The sequence below is a fragment of the Rattus norvegicus genome, chromosome 9 (assembly GCF_021556685.1).
Source record: "Rattus norvegicus strain SHRSP/BbbUtx chromosome 9, alternate assembly SHRSP_T2T, whole genome shotgun sequence".
Taxonomy (NCBI): domain Eukaryota; kingdom Metazoa; phylum Chordata; class Mammalia; order Rodentia; family Muridae; genus Rattus; species Rattus norvegicus.
In genome coordinates this window covers 7,963,648-7,988,094 of record NC_141542.1, presented here as the reverse complement: position 1 = coordinate 7,988,094, position 24,447 = coordinate 7,963,648, and the positions used below count along the sequence as shown (strand labels likewise).

At 43.9% G+C, this 24,447-nt stretch overlaps 2 pseudogenes; both read right to left on the bottom strand.

The window, feature by feature from the left end:
* Positions 1-277: 277 nt before the first annotated feature.
* On the bottom strand, positions 278-15,016 carry LOC148003276 (reticulocalbin-1 pseudogene; annotated as a pseudogene).
* A 56-nt stretch (positions 15,017-15,072) lies between these two features.
* LOC148003275 (derlin-1 pseudogene) lies at positions 15,073-15,843 on the bottom strand (annotated as a pseudogene).
* Between the last annotated feature and the right edge of the window lie 8,604 nt (positions 15,844-24,447).

Sequence of the window (24,447 nt, the reverse complement as noted above, 5' to 3'; positions counted from 1 at the left end):
ATTATGTAGGGAAATGTGTAGGAAATCATGCTGTAGCAATGTATCCCTCAGAGACGTGCAATCTCTGAAGAGTTTAATGTGCTTCATGGGAAATCCTACTGGAATAAATAGGGTTGGTTGTTTTCCAGTAAATATGGAGTGAAAAATAATTTTTAGTCCAATCTGAGGTATAATTTCAAGGTTTAGGGACATAATTCTGTACATTTACAACTATAACAATCACCCAGAACATTCGCTGTAAGCCTGTGACTGTTAGCTAGATGGGGATGAGTGTCTTTCAAACTTCATCATGATTTTTGCTAAGATCTTCCCTGTAATTGGTGGCTTGGCTTCCCTCAAACATGTGCCGGTTGTCTAGAATCTCCTCCTTGGTTAGCATCTCATCCTTGTTTTTGTCTGACTCATACACCAGATGCTGGGCCTCAGCCTGCGCATGGCCATAGTTCTGAGGGAGGATCCAGTGGCAAATCTCATCTCCTTGTTCAGATCTCAGAAATCATTGAACTGCTCCCATTCAGACAAAACCCAGTCTGGCTCAGGGCCATGGTCCTTGTAGGAAAACATGTCCATAATGTATGTGTGTCCATCATGGTCCACAAAACCATCCCCGTTGTTATTGATCTCCTCCAGGGTTTCCAGAACTACAATCTCATATGTTCAAACTCCTCCAGGTGCAGAAAAGCAGTGAACTCCTCCTGAGTAGCTGTCAGGTCGCCATCAAGTCTGAAGCCTTAAACCTCCATTAATCTCATGGCAGCAACATTTAAAGGTATGATGATCAGAGCTGTCTTGGAATTCAGCATGGTTTCCCAGGTACTAGCCATAGATGGCCGCTCGTATTCTTCCCAGGAGATCTTTTTGTCTATGTTCCAAACATAATCCTTCCTGACTTTAGCCACATTATTGTAGATGTATCTTTTCTTTACCCATTTCATCCAAACTTTCAGCTCCTCAGTAGTAATAAGGCCATCTCCATCTCTGTCAATTTGATCAACACTTTTCCCCAGCCTCTCCTTGTTCTCATCCAGTCTTAGCTGATCAAAGGTCTTGGAGTCCTCCATGCCCAGGAAGACCTCTTGATCGTACTGGAAGCCATAGTTGTTCTTGGGCTGCCACTCGCTCAGCTCCTAATCGGGCTGAACCAAGCCCATAGTGCCAGCACCAGTGCCAGCAGCAGTCTCAGGGCAAGTTCGAGGTGGACTCCTCATGTCAGAGTCTTGAGCAAAGGGATTCTACATGGCAGTTGGGGCTCGGTGCACCGTAGCTGCTGTCCTCTCCCCAGTGAGGGCTTTTGTTACATTTCAAATGTTATCCCCTTTCCTGGTTTCCCATACACAAAACTCCCTATCCCTCCACCTTCCCCTTATTCTACGAGGGTGTTCCCACAACCACCTACTGACTGACCCACCCACCCACCCTACCTGTCTCCCTGTCCTTATTTTCCCCTATACAGGGGCATCAAGCCTTGGCAAGACTAAGGGCTTCTCCTTCCATTGTAGCAAGGCCATCCTCTGCTACATATGCCCCTGAGGCCGTGGTTCTGTACTTGTATACTCTTTGGATGGTGGGTTAGGTCTTGGGAGCTCTGGGTTGTTGGTATTGCGGTTCTTATAGGGTTGCAAAGCCCTACAACTACCTCAATCCTTTCTCTTACTCCTCTGTTGGGGACCCTGTTCTCAGCTAAATGGTTGGCTGCAAGCATCTGCATCTGTATCTGTCATGCTTTTTGAGCAGATCACCATAGAACAATGAAGATGTATTGTATTGGAGTGATGTTGTATAGACAAATAGATGATTTATTACTTCTTTTTTTTTATTAACTTGAGAATTTCTTAGTTACATTTCGAGTGTTATTCCCTTTCCCGGTTTCCGGGCCAACATCCCCCTAATCTCTCCCCTTCCCCTTCATTATGGGTGTTCCCCTTCCCATCCACCCCCCATTGCCGCCCTCCCCCCAACAATCACATTCACTGGAGGTTCAGTCTTAGCAGAACCAAGGGCTTCCCCTTCCACTGGTGATCTTACTAGGCTATTAATTGCTACCTATGAAGTAAGAGTCCAAGGTCAGTCCATGTATAGGCTTTAGGTAGTGGCTTAGTCTCTGGAAGCTCTGGTTTCTTGGCATTGTTGTTCATATGGTGTCTCAAGCCCTTCAAGCTCTTCCAGTTCTTTCTCTGATTCCTTCAACGGGGGTCCTGTTCTCAGTTCAGTGGTTTGCTGCAGGCATTTGCCTCTGTATTTGCTGTATTCTGGCTGTGTCTCTCAGGAGAGATCTACATCCGGCTCCTGTCGGCCTGCACTTCTTTGCTTCATCCATCTTGTCCAAGTGGGTGGCTGTATATGTATGGGCCACATGTGGGGCAGGCTCTGAATGGGTGTTCCCTCTGTCTCTGTTTTAATCTTTGCCTCTCTATTCCCTGCCAAGTGTATTCTTGTTCCCCCTTTCAAGAAGGAGTGAAGCATTCACATTTTGATCATCCATCTTGAGTTTCCTGTGTTCTATGCATCTAGGGTAATTCAAGCATTTGGGCTAATAGCCATTTATCAATGAGTGCATACCATATGTGTTTTTCTGTGATTGGGTTACCTCACTCAGGATGATATTTTCCAGTTCCAACCATTTGCCGATGAATTTCGTAAAGGCATTGTTTTTGATAGCTGAGTAATATTCCATTGTGTAGATGTACCACATTTTCTGTATCCATTCCTCTGTTGAAGGGCATCTGGCTTCTTTCCAGCTTCTCGCTATTATAAATAAGGCTGCTATGAACATAGTGGAGCATGTGTCTTTTTTATATGTTGGGGCATCTTTTGGATATATCCACAAGAGATGTATAGATTGATCCTCAGGTAGTTCAATGTCCAATTTTCTGAGGAACCTCCAGACTGATTTCCAGAATGGTTGTACCAGTCTGCAATCCCACCAACAATGGAGGAGTGTTCCTCTTTCTCCACATCCTCACCAGCATTTGCTATCACCTGAGTTTTTGATCTTAGCCATTCTGACTGGTGTGAGGTGAAATCTCAGGGTTGTTTTGATTTGCATTTCCCTTATGACTAAAGATGTTGAACATTTCTTTAGGTGTTTCTCAGCCATTCGGCATTCCTCAGCTGTGAATTCTTTGTTTAGCTCTGAACCCCATTTTTTAATAGGGTTGTTTGTCTCCCTGAGGTCTAACTTCTTGAGTTCTTTTTATATTTTGGATATGAGGCCTCTATCTGTTGTAGGATTGGTAAAGATCTTTTCCCAATCTGTTGGTTGCCATTTTGTCCTAACCACAGTGTCCTTTGCCTTACAGAAGCTTTGCAGTTTTATGAGATCCCATTAATCGATTCTTGATCTTAGAGCATAAGCCATTGGTGTTTTGTTCAGGAAATTTTGTCCAGTAACCATGTGTTTGAGATGCTGTCCTAGTTTTTATTTTATTAGTATGAATGTATCTGGTTTGATGTGGAGGTCCTTGATCAACTTGGACTTAAGCTTTGTACAGGGTGATAAGCATGGATTGATCTGCATTCTTCTACATGTTGACCTCCAGTTGAACCAGCACCATTTGCTTAAAATGCTATCTTTTTTCCATTGGATGGTTTTGGCTCCTTTGTCAAAAATAAAGTGCCCATAGGTGTGTGGGTTCATTTCTGGGTCTTCAATTCTGTTCCATTGGTCTATCTGTCTGTCTCTGTACCAATACCATGCAGTTTTAATCACTATTGCTCTGTAATACTGCTTAAGTTCAGAGATAGTGATTCCCCCTGAAGTCCTTTTATTGTTGAGGATAGTTTTAGCTATCCTGGGTTTTTTGTTATTTCAGATGAATTTACAATGTTCTGTCTAACTCTTTGAAGAATTGGATTGGTATTTTGATGGGGATTGCATTGAATCTGTAGATTGCTTTTGGTAAAATGGCCATTTTTACTATATTAATCCTGCCAATCCATGAGCATGGGAGATCTTTCCATCTTCTGAGGTCTTCTTCAATTTCTTTCTTCAGAGTCTTGAAGTTGTTATTGTACAGATCTTTTACTTGCTTGGTTAAAGTCACACTGAGGTACTTTATATTATTTGGGTCTATTATGAAGGGTGTTGTTTCCCTAATTTCTATCTTGGCTTGTTTCTCTTTTGGGTAAAGGAAGGCTACTGATTTGTTTGAGTTAATTTTATATGCAGCCACTTTGCTGAAGTTGTTTATCAGCATTAGTAGTTCTCTGGTGGAACTTTTGGGATCGCTTAAATATACTATCATATCATCTGCAAATAGTCATATTTGACTTCTTTTCCAATCTGTATCTCCTTGATCTCCTTTTGTTGTCTGATTGCTCTGGCTAGAACTTCAAGAACTCTATTGAATAAGTAGGGAGAGAGTGGGCAGCCTTGTCTAGTCCCTGATTTTAGTGGGATTACTTCAAGTTTCTCTCCATTTAGTTTAATGTTAGCAACTGGTTTGCTGTATATGGCTTTTACTATGTTTAGTTATGGGCCTTGAATTCCTATTCTTTCCAGGACTTTTATCATGAAGGGGTGTTGAATTTTGTCAAATGCTTTCTCAGCATCTAATGTAATGATCATGTGGTTTTGTTCTTTCAGTTTGTTTATATAATGGATCACGTTGATAGTTTTCCATGTATTAAACCATCCCTGCATGCCTGGGATTAAGCCTACAGGATCATGGTGGATGATTGTTTTGATGTGCTCTTGGATTCAGTTTGTCAGAATTTTATTGAATATTTTTGCGTTGATATTCATAAGGGAATTTGGTCTGAAGTTCTCTTTCTTTGTTTGGTCTTTGTGTGGTTTAGGTATAAGAGTAATTGTGGCTTCATAGAAGGAATTCGGTAGTGCTCCATCTGTTTCAATTTTGTGGAATAGTTTGGATAGTATTGGTATGAGGTCTTCTATGAAGGTCTGATAGAATTCTGCACTAAACCCGTCTGGACCTGGGCTCTTTTTGGTTGGGAGAACTTTAATGACTGCTTCTATTTCCTTAGGAGTTATGGGGTTGTGTAACTGGTTTATCTGTTCCTGATTTAACTTCGGTACCTGGTATCTGTCTAGGAAATTGTCCATTTCCTGCAGATTTTCAAGTATTGTTGAATATAGGCTTTTATAGTAAGATCTGATAATTTTTTGAATTTCTTCTGATTCAGTAGTTATGTCTCCCTTTTCATTTCTGATTTTGTTAATTTGGACACACTCTCTGTGTCCTCTGGTTAGTCTGGCTAAGGGTTTATCCATCCTGTTGATTTTCTCAAAGAACCAACTTTTGGTTCTGTTGATTCTTTCTATGGTCCTTTTTGTTTCTACTTGGTTGATTTCAGCTCTGAGTTTGATTATTTCCTGTCTTCTACTCCTCCTGGGTTTATTTGCTTCTTTTTCTTCTAGAGCTTTTAGGTGTGCTGCCAAGCTGGTGACATATGCTCTCTCCAGTTTCTTTCTGCAGGCTCTCAGAGCTATGAGTTTTCCTCTTAGCACAGCTTTCATTGTGTCCCATAAGTTTGGGTATGTTGTACCTTCATTTTCATTAAATTCTATGAAGTCTTTAATTTCTTTCTTTATTTCTTCCTTGATCAGGTTATCATTGAGTAGAGCGTTGTTCAACTTCCATGTATATGTGGACGTTCTTCCCTATTGTTGTTGAAGAAGCCCGCGGTGGTCTGATAGGATTCATGAGATTATTTCTATCTTTCTGTAACTGCTGAGGACTGTTTTATGACCAATTATATGGTCAATTTTGAGAAAGTACCATGAGGTGGTGAGAAGAAGGTATATCCTTTTGTTTTAGGATAGAATGTTCTATAAATATCTGTTAAGTCCATTAGGTTCATGACTTCTTTTAGTCTGTCTATATCTCTGTTTAATTTCTGTTTCCATGATCTGTCCATTGATGAGAGTGGGGTATTGAAAACTCCTACTATTATTGTGTGAAGTGCAATGTGTGCTTTGAGCTTTAGTAAGGTTTCTTTTATGTATGTAGGGGCCCTTGTATTTGGGGTATAGATATTTAGCATTGAGAGTTCATCTTGGTGGATTTTTCCTTTGATGAATATGAAGTGTCATTCCTTACCTATTTTGATGAATTTTAGTTGAAAATTGATTTTATTTGATATTAGAATGGCTACTCCAGCGTGCTTCTTCTGACCAATTGCTTGGAAAGTTGTTTTCCAGCCTTTCACTCTGAGGTAGTGTCTGTCTTTGTCTCTAAGGTGTGTTTCCTGTAGGCAGCAGAATGCAGGGTCCTCGTTGCATATCCAGTTTGTTAATCTATGTCTTTTTATTGGGGAGTTGAGACCACTGATGTTGAGATATTAAGGAATAGTGATTATTGCTTCCTGTTATATTCATATTTGGATGTGAGGTTAAATTTGTGTGCTTTTCTTCTCCTTGTTTTGTTGCCAAGATGATTAGTTTCTTGCTTTTCCTAGGGTGTAGCTTGCCTCCTTATGTTGGGCTTTAACATTTATTATCCTTTGTAGCACTGGATTTGTAGAAAGATATTGTGTAAATTTGGTTTTGTCATGGAATATCTTAGTTTCTCCATCTATGTTAATTGAGAGTTTTGCAGGATACAGTAACCTGGGCTGGCATTTGTGTTCTCTTAGGGTCTGTATGACATCTGTCCAGGATCTTCTGGCTTTTATAGTGTCTGGCGAAAAGTCTGGTGTGATTCTGATAGGTCTGCCTTCATATGTTACTTGACCTTTTTCCCTTACTGCTTTTAATATTCTTTCTTTATTTTGTGTATTTGGTGTTTTGACTATTATGTGACAGGAGGAGTTTCTTTTCTGGTCCAATCTATTTGGAGTACTGTAGGCTTCTTGTATGCTTATGGGTATCTCTTTCTTTAGGTTAGGGAAGTTTTCTTCTATGATTTTGTTGAAGATATTTACTGGTCCTTTGAGCTGGGAGTCTTCACTCTGTTCTATACCTATTATCCTTAGGTTTCATCTTCTCATTGAGTCCTGGATTTCCTGTATGTTTTGGACCAGTAGCTTTTTCCGCTTTACATTATCTTTGACAGTTGAGTCAATGATTTCTATGGAATCTTCTGCTCCGGAGATTCTCTCTTCTATCTCTTGTATTCTGTTGGTGAAGCTTGTATCTACGGCTCCTTCTTTCTTCTTTTGGTTTTCTATATCCAGGGTTGTTTCCATGTGTTCTTTCTTGATTGCTTCTATTTCCATTTTTAATTCCTTCAACTGTTTGATTGTGTTTCCTGGAATTCTTTCAGGGATTTTTGTGATTCCTCTCTGTAGGCTTCTACTTGTTTATTTATGTTTTCCTGTGTTTCTCTAAGGGAGTTCTTCATGTCTTTCTTGAAGTCCTCCAGCATCATGATCAAACATGAATTTGAAACTAGATCTTGCTTTTCTGGTGTGTTTGAATATTCCGTGTTTGCTTTGGTGGGAGAATTGGGCTCCGATGATGCCATGTAGTCTTGGTTTCTGTTGCTTGGGTTCCTGTGCTTGCCTCTCGCCATCAGATTATCTCTAGTATTACTTTGTTCTGCTATTTCTGATAGTGGCTAGACTGTCCTATAAGCCTGTGTGTCAGGAGTGCTGTAGACCTGTTTTCCTGTTTTCTTTCAGCCAGTTATGGGAACAGAGTGTTCTGCTTTCGGGCGTGTAGTTTTTCCTATCTACAGATCTTCAGATGTTCCTGTGGGCCTGTGTCTTGAGTTCACCAGGCAGGTCGCTTGGAGCAGGAAGGTTGGTCTTACCTGTGGTCCAGAGGCTCAAGTTTGCTTGTGGGGTGTTGCTTATGAGCTCTCCATGAGGGCAGCAACCAGGAGGACCTGCGCTGCCCTTTCCGGGAGCTTCCGTGCACCAGGGTTCTAGATGGCATTTGGTGTTTTCCTCTGTAATCAGTAATGTGGGCAGGGTGTAGTCTCTTCTGGTTTCCCAGGCGTGTCTGCCTCTCTGAAGGTTTAGCTCTCCCTCCCATGGGATTTGGGTGCAGAGAACTGTTTATCAGGTCGGTCCCTTCAGGTTCTGGCAGTGTCTTGATTTATTACTTCTTATTGATGATTGTAAAAGAATTCCTAAAATTAGATTAGTATTTTTAAGCTCTTTTACAATAGGACTGCTATTATGTTCTCTCTGATAATCAAAATTGCATTGAGAACTCTGCCATGCTTAAAGTGTTATGAGTTAATTGCTTCTGCAATACCAAGCAGGAATCTACAAATTAGAGCCCATTCTAAGAGCGTATAAACCAATTAACCACAGTTCATAAAAAGGGAATGAGTGATTTACTATAGGTGGAAGGACTGAACATAAAAAATTGACTGGATTTGCCTATAGGAAATTCCACTAATTCCTTTGTCACAAAAATTACAGCTTTTAACTCTCTCCATGAACCTGTAGAGCCTTTGACAGATGATGACAAGTTATCCTGATAATTACTCTTATCGGATATGCATATAAACATTCCCTGTTATCAACTTATTATTCAACTTATGATTTGAATTCCTGTGCAAGCTTGAGGTGAACTTTTTTACCATGTGATACTGTGTTCAGAAAGATATACAAATGCTGAGGACAAAGAGAGAGAAAGCTTTTTAGACAGAACTGAACAGAACAGAACTCAAGAAGAACTTAGAAGTAAAGGCAGAGTGTTGAAAGTAAGGCCTTGAGAGTAAGGAAATTATTGTGACATAAGAGCAAGAGGAAAGGAGATAAGAGGAAGAGAGCAAAGAGAACATTTTAAGCGAACTTTTTGGAGGCAAACTTTTGTAGAAACTTTTTGGAGACCTGAATAACTTATAAATAAAGGTTAAAATCACTTCTCAAGGTGTCCCTTTTCCTGAGCCTTTAACAAGCAACAGGGAGTTAGAGCTGCTCAGTTCCTGCAGACAGAGAATAAAGGCTACTTTCTTCTGTCCCCTGCTGAGGTGTTAAAGCCAGTGACTATAGTGTCTAGCCTCAAGGAAACTCAGGCAGCTCAGCTACAGTAGTAAAGAGACTTAGGCCTGAGATGGGTGTGATGGTTTGTATATGCTTGGCCAAGGGACTGTCAGCATTAGAAGGTGTGACCCTGTTGGAATAGGTTTGTCACTGTGTGCTTGGGTTATAAGATTCTCATTCTAGCTGCCCGGAAGCCAGTATTCTGCTAGCAGCCTTCAGATGAAGATGTGCAACTCTCAGCTTCTCCTGTACCATGCCTGCCTGTGTATCACCATGTTCCCTCCTTGATGATAATAGACTGACCCTCTGAACCTGCAAGCCAGTCCCAATTAAATGTTGTCCTTAAAATAGTTGCCTTGGGATCAGTCCCTGTAGCCATTGCCCCCATCACTCCTCAGCCAGCAGCTAGGAGTCACCTCAGGTAGGGGTCTGCAGAGGACTTTAAGAGGCTGCTGACAGTGCAGTTGGATGCAGAGGGCCAGGTGCTCCTCAGGATATGGTATTGGCTTCTCCATGGGTCCAGCCAGCAGTGTCCCTGTGCTGGGAGTGTTTCTACCACTCCGAGGAGACAACATTCAGAGTTCTTGGACACGGTGACCTTGTGAGAGCTGGCGATAATTTAATTCCATCTCTAGGTTTTCTAGGCACATTGAGAACCGTGATCAGCTTTACTAAGAAAGAGTTTGACTACTGTATCCTCGGTGAAGGCTTTACTGCTAAGGACATTCTGGACCAAAAGATCAATAATAAAGTTTCTGCCTTTGACAATAGGCTGCTTTCTCTGTTGGGGACCTTGGAGACATTGTAAAGAAGCATCTGGATATTGCCTCTGTATCCTCTGGAAACAGGAATACAAGAGTAGTCAGTGTTAGGAAGCTGCTGGCTTCTGTCTATGTCCAGAACTGATCTGAATCAGTCCCACAGCTCCCTGCACCCAAATCCTGTGGGGTAGAGAGCTGGACCCTCAGAAGTGCAGTCAATCCTGAGAGTCAGAGGACACAACTACTTTCTGCCCATATTCCTGACACAAGAGGAAATTGCCTAGTGCCATCTGTGCCCTCTGGGCGAAGGGACCTGGGAGCAGTCGGGGCGGGACACTTCTAGTGCCTGGGCCCAGAGGTAAAATCCAGTCACCACGTGTGAGACAGAGTTGAGAGCAGAGGTGTGACCTCCTCTTCTGTGCCAGGAGGATTCAGGTCACACCAACTCAGGAGCACCCTATGTTCACGTATCCGGCTGAAAGAAAGCAAGTCTACAGGAGTGCTGACACACAGGCCTACAGGAGGGTCAAGCCACTGTCAGAGACAGCCAGACAGGACAACACCAGAGCCAACCTGATGGAGAGAGGCTAGTACAGGAACCTAAGCAACAGCAAACAAGACCACTTGGCATCATCAGAGCCCAGTTCTCTGAGCAAAGAAAAGACTGGATCTCCAAATTCCCCGGAAAAGCAAGATTTGGATTTAAAAATCACATTTTATGATGACAGAAAGACTTGGGCAACTGTAGCCTCACTGATCTCTCTAGAGGGGGAAAGCGAATAGGTTCTGTGGGCTGACTGAAGTTGAATGTGGACATGAATGAGAATGAACTGGGACGGGGAGGAAAGACGGCATTGAGGGGGAGAAGGCAGAAAGAGACGGCTGGAGTCGAGCATTTGAGGAGCAATATGGAAACCTAATGCCGTGGAAAGTTCCTAAAATATACAAAGGTGATCCTAATGAAGTGTTCAAATAATGGGGGAGACAAATCCCCAAGTGGCCCAAATGAAGCATCTAGAGCTGGGATTGGGTTTCATCCAATTGATTGTTGGCCAAAGGGGTCCTATGGAAATCCCCAACAACCCAGGCTGTTTCTATGGAAATCCCCAAACAACCCAGGCTGTCTCCAAGACAGCAGGTTATTCTGCACAGCAAGTCCTGATTGCTGAAAGTGACGTGTGCACAACTTGATAAACATGGAGATGGTACAGGAAGATACTCTTCTGGCTACCAAAAGGGAAACATAAACACCAACCCAGCCACAAACCTGATCTACGATTCTGTTCTGTGTGCAGAATATGCTAGGACAATGGAAGAATAAAGCCTGTGAGAACAGCCAAGCAATACTTATTTGATCTATTGGCCCACTCCATGAAACAGAGTCCATACCCAGCAGTGCCTTGGTAACCAAGAACCAGGCCAGATATCCCAGGGACCTGGGATGAAAGCAAATAGTACTGATCTGAAAAAACAAAACCAACCAACCAACCAAAAAGCCAATGAAATGACTCCTGATGACATCCTGCTATTCTTACAGGTGAGTGCCTTATTCAGTCATCATCAGAGAAGCAGCCTCCTGTGGTGGATGGAAGTGATGCAGTGAGCCACAGCCAGACATCATGTAGAGGGAGAAACCTGACGCACACAGCTCTAAATGGGACGTCCCCACCAAACCCCTCCCCTCGGAGCTCATATGAGTTCACAGACACTGAAGCAGCAGACATGGGGCTATAGCAGGTCTGCACCATGTCTGCTGCATATGTCACAGCTTTTGGTTCAGCCTTTTACTGAAGCTGAGTGTGTGAACTCATGGGTCTCTGATTCTTGTGTCTTCTTTTGGGTTCTTCTTCTTCTGTTGTTTTACTGTGCCCAAATTTGATGTGATAGCTCTTGTTTTTAATTTATGGTACGTTGTTTTGTCACTTTTGTTGTTTAAGAAAAAGAGAGAAAAAGAAGAAGAGCCTGTGTCTTTAATGGGGTCATTGAGCTTCATTTTGTCCTAGCTCTGCTTAGTGTGAAGTTTCTCATACATGAAAGTAAACAAAGCTCTTTTTTAAATATCTTGTTAAGGCATAATTTTTAGGTCATTATAAAGTTTTTATTTACAAATATATGCAATTTTAACTGATACAACAATCATAAAATATGAGAGTTTTTGATAGAAATATATAAGCAGAATATTGCCAGTATGCTATTTCTTTTTCTTAAATTGTCAAAATAACACATTTAATAAAAGAAAAGGAAGTTGGTTTAAACATTGGTTCCCAAAGCCAACTAAATCACCAGGAAGTTTAAAAACACATAGAAAGGGCACGACAAGACAATTTCTCCCCTCTGATCCCAAATGATTCTCATCATGAAGCAGAAAGGAAACTACAGAGTCTTAAAATATTCAAAATGGAATACAACTGAATCCAGACGTTAATATGTCAGGACATATAGGAGCAAACATAACAACCAATTTGGGCACGTACCCTGTTGTCACCCCAATCCCAATCCAGAGCCACTCTGGAAAGCAAATAAATCCAGCAGATAAAGCAAGCAAGCTTGCCTAAGCCAGGCCTCTAAGACACTACCTGCAAGAAGTCCAAAAAGACCTGTGCCTTTCCCCAAGGACGAGCAAGTTTCATTATCCAGTACTGTTGCTACTGAAAACGTAAAACGGCAAGGGACCTCACATACAGTTGGCAGCGAAGACACTGCCCATTATTAGCTATCTAAACGGAAGCTCATCTACCCTTTTTGCACTGTCCTGTCTTTTTCTTTTCATCCCATTATTTCTCTATTAAGACAAAGGTGCGCAGCTCTGCTTCCTGGTGTTGACCTATCTTGGAATGAATGCATCACAAGGCCAGGAAGCCATACTCAAATGGCTCGCCTTTGACAAAAACTTGGCCTGTGTGTTCTTGTCTGGTGTTTTTACCTAAAGAAATGGTTAATCTAACTCCAGAGTTCCAAAACTCACACTCATTGGTGAAAGCTACAGAAATGCTATAAAGCATAGCACTGTCGGCTGTGACTCCTAATTTAAAACCTGTAAACACCCTGCTTCATTAATAAAGACCAAGTCGATTGTGGTGGGATATGCCGGAAGGGTTGAGGCAAGGAGATTCCAAGTTTGCAGACAGTCTAGGCTAGTTACCAAAACCCAACCTGTGCATGCTCAGCTGTTCTCTCTCTGACACACAGGCACTCACACACCATTTTTTTCCCTCCCACACATTCTCTCCGCACCTCCACACCCCCTCAAGCACATGCATGAGCACACAGAGGAATACTCAGTACCAATTTCTTCCAGGAATTCAGATGTTCTCTAATACATGAATACCAATCACATACAAAATTGCCTGCTGTCCTGATAGTCAAAAACTACTGGCAGTCAAATAAAACCAATCCAGTGAAGAAAATAACATAAATTACATCGTGAACACGCCATAGCAGAGGTATGGAAACTTAACACAGACAGCCTTCAAGTTGCACATTTTAATTTACAGTGTTTACCAGTAAAAAGGATTAGTTACAAAAAGGAAAGCTGTTTGTATAAAATAAGGGTTTTTTTTTCACATTCATAAAGAGAACCCACTGTGAATTCTTACCTTGTGAAGTCAACACTCAAACAGCTCACTTTGGTGAAACTATCTTGGAAGGACTAGTAATCCAGGCAAGGTAATAAAATTATCAGCTGCCAAATCCTGTCCAGGAGGAAGAATCTTATGAACATTTTCCCTGTACAGAAAAGCTCTCTGTACTTGCAGATCCTTAGAAAAGCCAGTGCTCTCAGGAGCCAGCCTGGTACCAGGACGAAGCACAATCTCCTGCTCACTCAAATGGCAGTCCTTCCTGAATCTGACAGACACACCTTTATCACAGCCTCAGATCAGCAGGAGAACCAGGTGGTTCAGGATCAGCCTCTCTCCACTCAATAGTTCATCATATAAATTAAATATGGAGAGGGTCACATGAGAAAGGGGAGCTCTTTTTCAAACTCCCACTTCGTAAAATAATACACATCACAGTTTTAGTGAGCAGAGAAGGGTAAGTCACCCTGTTTGGGCACATTTCCTCAAGGGAAAAACCAAAGTATCAAAAGCCTTGAGAGCATACTGGCCCCATCCCACTGCAGCCAGCAGCCTGATTCCAGAATGAAAACATAAATTAACTGTATAAAGCCCTGTAGCCTTCAGAACACTTTATTTAGTGATAAACTGAGCTCTGCCGGTAAAAGCCCACCTATAAAAAGGGAGCAGGTCTGATTCACAAAGTGTATACATGCATGACCCAAGGTAATAAAGACCTTCAAATGCAAAAGGTCCTAAAGCTATTGGAACCTCTAATTATGAGCGACCTGTTCAGATGTGCCTCCATTAGCCTTAAAAACTGACTGACACCCATCTGAAGAGGTACTTCACTTAGCATTATCATAAACACTTGACCAGAAAAGGCATGGTGCAAAAAACAATTAACTAAAAATTTAGAGTCTAAACCTCTCTCCTCCACCAACTGAGTGAACACACATCTGCAATGAGGACCAAACGGAATCAGTGCCTCCAGGGACATGTGTCTGTCTGGCCATGTGGTCAGTGCCTCCAGGGACGTGTGTCTGTCTGGCCATGTGATCAGGAACCTCCTAACACAGCACAGCACAGTACAGCTGCTCTGGGCACACAAGGCCAGTTCACCCCATGAAGAAACACAAGGGACCACGTTTAAACTCATCCCCTGCGTCAGGAGCAACTCCACTATGGTTTTGATCGCTCAGCTCAGAGGGATAGGAGGGCGGAGCAACAAGTCCTAACCCTCCTTACTCCCAGTCCGGGCCCTCACTGACTCAGAGGTCCTTTGTGTATAAATATGTGAAAGGCAGCAATGGCGGCACTGCTGACAGGCTGATGAGGCCCCACAGCGGAGAAAGTTCTTCCTCTGCTGCTCCAGTCTTCTCCCTACCGTCACAGTCCTGCAGTGATAGCCAAGGACCATGTGTGAGCCAGCTCTTTGTGACCAAGCTTTGGCAAGTCAGTAAGTTTGTCAAAGGCAAAATCCTTCTGTGGACAATGCTAGCTGCAGCTCCGGGGACGTGAGAGAGGAGAGGGCCCTCTGACAGGATTTGGCTCATCAGCCCCGCTTGCCCACTTCATTATGCACATTGAAGGGGAGAGGAGAAGGCACCAGAACATGAGTCAGTTCTGAACTCTGCACAGCTGACATTTGTTCTTCACAGCAGAAAGGACTTGAATGAGAATCAGGAAACTTGAGGAACACTTGTATTTTCCTTCGGGATTTAAAAATGTGTCTTGTACCAAAAGACTACATTCAGCGTGGGTCAGGTCGATCAGCGGCAGCAAGAGCTCGGCCATTAAGCGTGCCCAGCACTGGGAGGAGACAGTCATCTGCTTAGCATGGCTGGTGAGCAGGCCAGGGCTGCTCCTCACCGCTCTCCAAGTCGGAAGCCCTGGCCCCAGTTGTGTCTCCTGCCTCCGCCATTCTGATCAGCAGCTCGCCTCATGCTTGCAGGGCGCACACCAAACCCTGACACCCCTCCTCTCCTGCTGGGTAGCCAGTGGTACAAAAACTGAGGTGTGGACAGGAAATTCCTTCCTCTCAAATCCATTGGGTATCTGAATATCAGGAAGAAATGAAGATGTCCGACAAGGTTTCCAATGAGCTCATTGATGACTGAGCCTCCAATGATATAGTTGAATCCGAGGATAACCCAAGGTAAGTAACAGGCCTTAAATCGTGTTCCAAACCTAAATGATAGAATCAGGTCTCTGTTCAGTTAGGCCCAGACGTAAAGTACTGACATGATTTGAGGAATCATCAGCAACTGCATATCCATGGCTAAGCCAGTAATAGTAATGCAGATCCAGTTGAAGAGAAGCATGAATAAATAGTCTGCTGGCCTCCTGTCAAAAGCTCCTGCCTCAAGCCGTGTAGAATACTGATAAAAGAAATTTAAATTGACCAAATAAAGAAATCCAGTTCCGGGCCCCACGGGGAAATAAAAGGTGGCAGTGAACGGCCTCCATATCTGGAAGCGATAGAGGAAGGCTTCGGGCCAGAGCAAGAAGTAGGCCGGGCTGATAATAGCGAGCTTGCCGATCAAGGGGACCGAGACTGTGGCAGCAAACCAGTAGTGCGTGATGGCAGGGATGCTCTTGAACCCGTCCCTGATGTCCGACATGGTCGCCGGTCAGGTGGACGGCTGAGCAGCCCTGCATGTCCTCCTGTGCCCACCCCGTGCTTCTCGGCCGGCTGCCAGTGTGCTATTTCTTGTCACCTGTTACTGGATTCCTTCGCACTGAGTGGGATGACTACAGATTGAATCTAGGGACTGGGACGTGCAAGCAAAGTGATCTCATGCTGGAGCCAGCCCTCTTTTAACGGCAATAAAGAAGGTTTGTACAGCCTGAGTTTAATTAAGATAGAAGTAAGAAAGAGATCAGACTCCTCAGCAGAGGACAGATGCAAATCCAGAAGCCATCTTTCCTGAGGAAGGCTTTTCCCCCACTGGTGTGAAAGAGACTTGGGAAGAGACAAGAGTGCCCTGTAGGTCCTCCTGACTTGTTTGGATGTGGAAGGGCTGGTTGGTATACAGCCTGTGACATAAAACCCATGCCTAGGAAACACCTGCCCTCAGAGTCCTTTGTAGAAAGTGAATCTCGGTGAGGAAGAAATCAAGAAGTGGACACCATGTCTGGCCATTTTAGGACATGCCTGTGAGAATAAATCCACCCAGGGCTCTCTTTTCCTCACTATCTACCTACCAAGAGGACTAATATTTATCACCGCTACGTTGCCCTGTGAACTCACTCTACAGCCTATGCAGGCCTTGAACCTGGGATCCTCGTGTGTAGGGTTATGGGCTTATGGCACCAGGCTAGACTCGTTCAAAGCTTCTATTCAAGTGTGACACTTATTCTATAAGTCTTCAACATTACTGCACAGAGAATCAGGGGAAATAGTAGCTCAGACGTCAGCAGCCTGTTGACTTGACCACCCTTGGAACCTCACAAGCTGTTGCTTAGATGGCTCTCTGAACAGACTGAGGATCACTGTAGAACAGGCAGCCAGGAGAACCCTGAATACACAACAGTAAACACGGTTGCATAAGGAGTCCATGGCTTTCTACAAAAGAGAGTCTGAGATCCAGTCTCTACACTGGAGATTTAAAGCTAGGGCAACAGAGTCGGTGGAATGAGATAACTCTGATCAAGACAAGGGTTCCAGTGGACCATGTTCAAAAGCTCTCACATATTTCACTGAGGGGGCTGCCATGGCTTGGCCACCAGAAGCCGTATAAGAGCCATGAGTTTGTGGAGCTTGATGGGTCTGTGGAAGATCATCTCCCCATGAGAGCATCACACTTGTGTCGTATAATCATGGCCAGCATGGTCTGGTTTGTTTAGACCAGTGAAGTGTGTGTCATTCCTGAGCGATGAGAATACAGATATAGCATGTGCTTTCCTTGCTCTCCCTCGAGCAAGCAATGTCCCTGGTAGTGGCTGCTCAGTGTGTGGAAGTCAGCTCCACAAAGGCATAAAGCAAAGAAAGAAACGAGCATGGTTTCCTATAACCCAATTCCACTTTGGGGTTGTTGTCTGGAACACAGTCTGGCTGCTGATCTTACTTGGAACTGGAAGAGATCGCAATATGACACTAACCTCAGAAGAGACATTTGTGCTTTGGGTCCCTTACCTCACAAACTCAGTTCCACAGAAGGCTAAGGTTTAGCCAGGGGCTGATAGTATTTAGCAGGAGAAAAAAAGGCGACTCCTCAATTTCTTAAGTACCAAACATACACACGCACGCACACAGGCACGCATGCACGCATGCACGCACAAACCCAAATCCCATGGTTGCTATTCGTTTCATCGGATAATCTATCCCCAAGTAGCCTGATGTTCCCAAGAACATTCCGTGCTGCACCGTCTCCACAGGTGTTTTCTGTAATCTTTTACCTTCTACTCCAAAGTTCTGCTCAGTTTGAGAAAGTTCTGTGGACCGCTGCTAAGAGACTTTCTTCCATTAAAACAGCAAGAAGCAGCAAGTGGAATTAAATTCAGTAATGTCATTTACTTAAACCAATTTATCCTAAACATTAGTTCAACATGGAGCCATAAAACTATTTTGGTATTTATTTCTTCTGTTGTGCTAAATACTTGGAATATGAGACATATTTAGTCTTCCAGCATAGCTCACTCTGAAGTAGCCACATTGCAAGTACTGGGCAGCCACAGGGCTGGTGGCCATGGTGTTGCTAGTGAGCCCCAGAGTTTATGGTTCAGTAATGTGGTTCATTATACTACCACAAGTGTGAGATCTCCTTGAAAAGGTTGTTTTAATTTTTAAAGATTTCGTGTATAATTTAGTGTAAAATGATTTTGCTTCAATTCTTACTGTATTATTTGCTTCTGTAGAAAGTTAGTTATTACTGTATTTCTTATTTGGAAAAGGAATGATGTTAGCCCCATGGCTCTGATTCTTGCTAGTATATTATCTTGAACACATGAAGAACTGAGCCAGGGCTTGGAAATTTCTGTTTAAACTTGAGGAGAGAAGATGAGTTAGAAACCTGTAAGTCATGTGTGTTTGTTGAGCTCCCTTTCCAGAGATGATGAGTCTCTCTCCAATTTACCTTTGAAAACTCTGAGTTCTAAGACTCCTGTTAGGATGAGTTTTCCTTTGGGGGATTGGGCTGAATTTTATTATTGTTGATTTTTATATGTGTGTGGGGGTAGTGAGCACACAGGCACACATTTGTGTGTACATGCATGTGCCAGAGCACACAATGTAGATGTTAGAAGAATGTTGAAGAAGTCATTCTCACCTTCTGCCATACAGAATCTGGGAATGGAACTCAGGCTGTCAGGCCTCATGACAAGTGCCTTTACTTCCTGAGCCATCTCAGTAGCCCCACCAGTGAGATATGCTAAGAAGTTGTGACCTTTTGTGTTGTTGCCTGTCAAGTAATCTGCCAAGTATTTGGAGCCACTATTTCCAAGGCAGAGAATAGCTCTTCTCTGTCCCACACCCTGCCCCAATGGCTGGCCGTCTAAACTCCCTGTGCTAGTTTTGCCAACTTGATACAAACTAGAGTCGTCTGGAAGCAGGAACATCAGTTGAGGAAATGTTTCCATCTTCCTGGCCTGTAGGAATGTCTCGGTAGATTGTCTTGATTGTTAACTGGTGTGGGAGGCCCCTGTCTGCTCTGGGCAGTGAAGTACCTGGGCGTGTGGTTCTGGGAGGTATAAGGAAGGCAGCTGAATGTGATCCTGGAGAGAAGCCAGCAAGCAGCACTCCTCCACAGTCCCCACCTCTGCTCCTGCCTGAGTGCCTGCTTGGCTTCCCTCAATGATCAGACCTGTGCGTCAAATAAATCCCTCCTCCCAGAGTTTACATGGTGTTTAACATAGCACTACAAAGCAAAGCAGGCCCGCCATCATGACTGAACAGCAACTAGCAGAAGATGTTCCCTGGTTGAGTTGCTCAGTGGACTCTAAGACACCCACGGCATGTGTGCTAATAAAGGGTTGCCTGAGTTTTAGAGATCCAAAGTCAAGGACTTGTTGGCCATGGCTGTCTGTGAAGAGGATTCTGAGAGATTCCCTCTTTGCCATTCATGTTGGAATGTCACTGTTTACCTCAAAGCAGGAATAAAGTCTAGAGCTCACCACCTGTGAGTGAGTGGTAGGGTCCTTCAGAGTCCAGAGTAATTATCTGAACACGAGAAGGGGAGGGGAGAGGGAATGTCTTGCTTTTATCCAGTGCTCAGTCAAGTCAGCCCTGGACAAATGTATATATAAAAAGCACTAAGTGAGATCAGCAGGTTGGGTATGTGTGTGTCTGGGTGTGTGCTCACGTGCATGTGTGAATTCTAGGAAGTTATTTTTGAGGTTGTTTTTTTTCTTATTTCATTTTAATGTAGCTATTTTGTGTGGGGGAGGGGAGCACATAGGCACAAGGAGGACAGAAGATAACTTGTTAGAATCAGCTCTGGTCTCCTACCATGTGGATCTTAGGGAATTAAACTCAAGTTGTCATATGCCTGTGACCAACACTGGCCTTCACCTACTAAATCATTTTAGGAGTCTTGTTTTTGAGATAAGTATTAAGTGAGAGGATTTCGAAGGTTCCTAAATATAATGAAAACCAAACAAACACTTAAAATAATTGATACAATTACTTAATTTGAATTCACTTGCATCTCTTTTCATACTTAAAGCCATAAATTATGGAGTCTCTCTGAGTTTATCTCCCACCTGGAAGCAGGGCCCCAACACCCATAGCACAGTGAAGGACAGAGGTTGCCTGTTCTGCCTCTGTGAGAAGCAAGAGAGGGCTGTACTTCCTTGCTTTCTTCTCTGGCATCTCCTAGAAGTGACTTATGAGGCTTTCTATATTGAAATGCACCATGTGCCACCATGATGTCTGAAGTACCTAACCCTACAGGGTAACCCTGTGATGGATGAAGAAACAGGCTCAGTTGAAGCAAAGTTTCTGGAAACCATCGGTTCTAAAGCAGGAGAACTTTTATTGTTAACCAGCATTATGTTTCCCTTTGCCGCCCTCTCTGACCATCAGATATCTCCAAGCACTTAGGGTCACTCAAGTATTTTGTCAGTCGCTCTCTTGTTCTGAGTCCGTGCCTTTGTTGATTGGGCTGGAGAATATGCTTCAGTGCCCAGATTCCAAGTGGAAAGAGCCAAGCTGCTGTAGCATGGGGACCTCTGGAAACAACTTTGAGCTCTGTGGTTGGGTGAGCCATGTGCTAAGCCTTGCTGCTTGGTTGAAGGTGAATAGAATTCTGCGAAGAGCAGTATTGGAATATTTCTGATGTTGTGCTGGAAGACCAGGTTTTCAAAAAAAAAACTTTACAAATAGAAGCAGGGATGTGGGGCACTGCCTCCGGAGTTGAGAGTACTTGCTGATTTTACAGAGGACCTGAGTTCAGTTCCTAGCACACAAATCAGATGGCTCAAAACCATTCCATTTCCAGAAGACCCAGTACCCTCTTCTGTCCTGTGTGGGCACCTGCATATATGTGATATATGCTCAAACAGGAGCACTTGAACCAGTGCACATGTATGCACAGGTGCACATGTTTGAGCATACGCACACGCACACACACACACACACACAGACACACAGGCACACATGTACACACACACAGACATGTACACACACATATACACAGAGAGCTTGAAAAAGAGTATAGCATGTGGTTTGTATACTTCATATGATTATTTTAAGGACCAAATTAAAGTGTTTGAAAATATATCAGCACTTCTCACAATAGACTCTCTTTTAAATAGATGTTATGGTGTTTTCTGCCCACCTCACTCTCTCCTGGGGAGAGCCACTCTCAAATTTCCTTCCTGGGAGTGGCATTTGTATAAAAGTCCCTAGCAACAGAGCCTGTATTTTTCTCACACAGAATTTCATGAGTTAGCAATGGTCTTCTGGTTTTAAGGAACAGAATAACCTCAGATTGTTTAAAATTTTATTTGTTTGCCTGTTTAATGAGTGCTCTGCTGCATGTACACGGGGATGCCAGAAGAGGGCACCAGATCCCCTCACAGACAGATGGTCCTGAACCACCAAGTGCTTGCTGAGAGTTGAACTCAGGACCTTTGGAAGAGCAGCCAGTGCTCTTAACCATCTCTCCAGCCCCCAGAGAATATTATTATCCTAGAAAAATGAACTTGGCAGAAATTGAAGCTTTGCCCATTTACTTACCTATTTAGTGTAATTTGAAATTTTAAAACTTCTTTATGATCGCCCAGGAGGGCCTGAGCACTTTTGTTCAATCCTTTGTAGGAAGCAAGGAAGCAATTATAGTTGTTTTCTTGGCTATTTTTAGTTCAAGGAGTTTATGCCTCCAGCAGAGCACAGGGAAAGCCACCATGCTTGGACCAAACCAGCTGCCAGGTTCCTCTCTTCTTCCTGCAGAGGAGAAAGTTCAACCTCAGAATGTACTATTTTGCTGCTGAATTTATGTGGTTTGAAGGTTGAGATCCTAGAGAGCTGAGTAAAAGTAGGGTATTAGCTCTTAGAAGTTTATCTCCATGTAAAACACCTGCAATCTTTTGTTTCTGCTACACCCACCGCTCGGTCTGTGAGGGCATTTTCAGAGGATTTGCTGACATAGGAGAGTCCACCTGAGTGTGAGCGGCACCATCCCATAGGCTGGGGTCTCATCAGAGTAAGGGGGAGCAAGGACAGCAAGCCTAATCGCCTTTTTATTCTGTTCCTGTGTGCTGACATGGGCTGAGCTGTTGAAAAAATGCCTGCAGCTAGATCCTTCCCAGTGTCTCCAATAGGAGTTGGTTGCATGGCCAGCTCTGTGACAAAGGTGTTTCCTCCAGCAGTGAATACTTTCACTATGACATCAGAAGCAGGAATAGCCATCCAGTCAACTTCTGCAAGGCTCCAACTTAGCCTGGAGTTCTTGTCTATGCCTCAGTTTATATGGAGTCTCTGCCTGACTCTGAACTTTCAGATCTGGTAATTCTTCATAGAGAGGACTGCCCTGTGCGCTGTGGGCTGTGTTTATCAATCTGGCCTATGCACTCGCCATGCATTAGAGCCTTCTAGAGACCCTCAGTGCAGAAGACATGAAGGAGCTCAGTGCAGTAGAGCAAGCCTGCGGATTGGGTGGGAGGTTTGGGGGCCGGGGGAAGATAATGGGGCTTGGATCTTTTTGAACATTTATTTCATTTCTGGTTATGTCTGCATGTCTATGTGGATCCATGCATGTTAGTGCAGGTTCCTGGAAGGTAGAGGCATCCAATCACCTGCAGTCAGAGTCAAACCAATCAAACCTGGGTCACCTGGAAGAGTCACAAACGCTCTTAACTGCTGAGCCATCTCCCCATCACCCAAGACTCCAGCTTTTACACTAAGGCAAATGACATACAAGGAACATTCTCTCACTGACATTTTACAGGAGCTACTTTGGCTGTTGTAATCCACTACTATGGAGCAACGCAAGGAGCAGGGAGACTACTCAGGAAGCCATCCCAGCTGAGGTCAGCTATGAGGACCTGGTGGGGCTGAGCAAGAGCAGAGAGGGTGAAAAGTGGACGGAGGCTCAGGACACTTGGATCACACACACTGTGGACCGTGGTGCACTGCCTGGGACATGAGAGGAAGAAGGAGTGGGGAGTCAGGTAAGACTTTGACCTGGTAAACAGGAGGCTGGACTTGCCATGGACTCAGAAGTAGAAGACTGGGTCCATCAAGGTTCAGGAATGGCTCTGGCTAGTTTGGGACAAGCTAAGTTTTGAGAGATCTACCAGACACTGGAGTTCCCAGGGGAAATGAACAACTGGCTATGCGTCTGGGGACAGTGCCTTTGGATCACACAGGTCAGCATGCCAGCAGGCAGCTAGAGCCGTGAAAATGCATGGGAAGGGAGAAGAGAGGAGATGAGGAACAAGGGTCTGTGTGGTTCCTCACTCCAGGGGAGAACAGTGGGGAGACTTCGGAGTCCTCAGCAAAGCAGGGTTCCTGAAGACCAAATGGAGAGCAGATACAAAACAATGGAGCGGCCAGTATGAAAACAGACATCAGGACTAACAGCCACTGGATTTAGGGATGTAGCAGTCACTGCTAATTTGAACAAAAGCAGTTTGTTACACAGTGAGTCAACTGAGAATGCAAAGGGGGGATAGGACACAGAAAGGGATCTTCCAGGGAGTTCTGCTCTAAAAGATTGGAGAAGGTGGGGTATTAGCTGTGGCAGTGGGGTTGACAGAGGTGTTTGTTTGTATAAGAAGATAGGTAGCACATAATGTTTAAAATGGGAATTGTGATGACTGCTCTTGCTTATGGAATTGATTGTATTAAGCACCTAGGAGATTAGTGAAGATGCCTCTGAGTGGCTGGGATGCTGTCTTAGAGAGGATTAGCTCACCATGGATGTGGGTGGCTCTCCAGAGGCTGTGGGTTCCAAGTGAAATAAAGGAAGTTGGGAGATAGGTCAAGATTACACTCTGGTTCCTGGCCCCCACGTCAATTGGCTGTTCATAGATTGGAGCTTTCCTCCCACCCTAGCTTCCTCCCAGGATATTCTGCCTCTCCACAGGAACCAGCTGACCTGGACTGAAACCACAAGCAAGGAAACAAAAGCAAAAGATGTCCCTCCCTTATGTAATTTCTAACAGATAGTTTGTCCCACCAGCAAGTCTGACAAACACAAGACTAACCCTGGCACTCATGGGCTGGGAGTTTAACAGAAGAGAATGAAATGGCTTCAGATAAAGGCAGCACCGTTCACAGATGGGGACACAGGGTCCTTGGGACACTTGCCCGAGGGAGTTTGCAAAGCTTCTTTTCTGGCCATTTCTGTTTTCTCTGAAAAACTTGCCAATGGCTGAGGCACAGATAGGGAAGGAGGGTGAGGAAGATGGAGAGCAGCCACTGTCATGTAGGAAAGTGTAGGACAGAGTCAGAATGTCTAGACTAGGGAACAACACATATACACTCGAAGGACAACGTAAAGGTCGTAGGTATTGGTGCATTTCCTCTGGCCATTTCTCCAGTAGCACGTGTGCAGGTTTAGAGAACACTCAGGGAGTCACCTTTTGAAAAAGGATTTCTTATGCATGTGTTAGTTCAGGGAGTAACCAGGTCAAGGACATGGCCCTGAGGCTTGGGTACAGTAGTCACCTACATTGTTGGAAGAACACATCTTTCAGAGCTGTGGTAACAGACCACTGTTTACATTTCCTCACATGGGCCCCATTCCGCATGCTTTTCAAATTATTGTGGAAATGAAATGCAA